Source organism: Triticum dicoccoides, unplaced genomic scaffold (assembly GCF_002162155.2).
Source record: "Triticum dicoccoides isolate Atlit2015 ecotype Zavitan unplaced genomic scaffold, WEW_v2.0 scaffold195861, whole genome shotgun sequence".
In the NCBI taxonomy this organism is placed as follows: Eukaryota; Viridiplantae; Streptophyta; class Magnoliopsida; order Poales; family Poaceae; genus Triticum; species Triticum dicoccoides.
The window spans coordinates 1-1,569 of record NW_021232220.1 but is presented as its reverse complement, the minus strand read 5'-3'; the positions used below and the strand labels follow the sequence as shown (position 1 = coordinate 1,569).

At 35.9% G+C, this 1,569-nt stretch overlaps 1 long non-coding RNA gene across 1 annotated transcript; it reads left to right on the top strand.

The window, feature by feature from the left end:
- LOC119344968 lies at window positions 1–957 on the top strand. The gene is made up of 2 exons (XR_005166876.1): window positions 1–38; window positions 604–957. It is a non-coding gene; the product is annotated as an uncharacterized LOC119344968 (long non-coding RNA).
- Window positions 958–1,569: the final 612 nt, after the last annotated feature.

Sequence of the window (1,569 nt, the reverse complement as noted above, 5' to 3'; positions counted from 1 at the left end):
TTGCTGGCCACAAAATCTTCTACACCATACACTCCCGGGTATGTACATATATAGGTATAGCCTTTCACATCTGCACAAGAAAATACAACCCATGTTGTAAAATATTAGGCACACATGAGTCCGAGTATACGTTTTGACCATAACTGTTTACTTTCTGTGTCCGTATCTATTAGAGGGATTCACGTTTGTTTCTAGTGTACCTACACATATTGAAGTAAACTAATGGTATATACACAAGTGAAAGACACAAAGGGAACATGAAAGTGATGCATATACACATACATGAAAAATATGGAACCGTAGATTCCTCTCTATGTAGGAAGAGATAAAATTGAGGAAAGCTAGATAAAGAGTTTGAAAATGACCTTAGATATACACATGTGCCACACACATTTTAATTCCTTTCTTTTTCTCTTCCCGGCCCTCCATCTGCTACAATTTAAGTCTTAAATTCAATCTACCGTGACTGGAAAAAGTCTTTAATTGTATGATTAAGAACTTCTTTCCATCTAAATATAAATATAATTTGGTACTACCTTTTCCATGAAGTTAACATGGGTTAATTAGTTGCGTCAATTAATTTCCTCTCTCTATCTTGTGCAGGCCTTCAGCTCGAGAATTGGCATAGATGTTTCAAGTGTTTCCGAAAGACTGAGAGCATTGGTATGATAGTAAATTTGTTTGTATAAAATATATATCCCATAACTATATATAAAGAGAAAATCCCGCATATGGTACATATGTCTAGTTATTAGCTAGAAGAACGGGATGGGAACACCCTTCAGTAGCTATATAACATCTTCTTCATGTTGTTTTCACAACATGATCAATGTATGGAAAAGGATGTTGACTGATCTGTGATTTTTCACTGACTTCTGGGCTGTCACGGCTTGTTGTTGGTTGCTGGAGTATTTTCAGAATAAGCTTATATTCATGTATTGCTCGATATTCTGGCTATGTGATTGCATGGTGCAGATGCTCAATATTATCCCCAACTTTCTCGAATGTAATTTACTTCTACTGTGTAGTCTGCTTAATTTTTTGCTCCGCTTAATCATCGCACATCTGGGAGCAAAAGAGGGTCAATACTGTAAGTTATTCTAGCATTAACTATATATACCATGCAGGAGTTGTTGTTTTTTCAGGCAACTATATACAATATATAGGGTAAGACGAAATTCATTATTTAGGGGAATGAACCTTGTTCCCACAACATCCAGACCTTGAGATTGAAAGTTAAGTTAATTAGTATCCTCTGGCGAAAGCAAACCTTGGCAAAACTGAAAAAAAATACAATATGTGGCCATGTGGGCGTCATGTGAAACAAATATATGTTGACTAAAGTATCAAACAAAGGAGTATGTCAAAAAATATGCTAACTAAAGTATCAAATAAAGGAGTATAATATACGGTAAGACCGAGAAAATATTAGAGAAAGGGATGGATGAAAGTGAGAGGCAGAGGTTTCTGCATCCATATGCATGTAAACATGCTGAATACTATTATGTGACGGCTTTTGGTTCTGGACCCATTCAATACTTCACTTTCTTCCTCGTCGTAAGAGAGTGG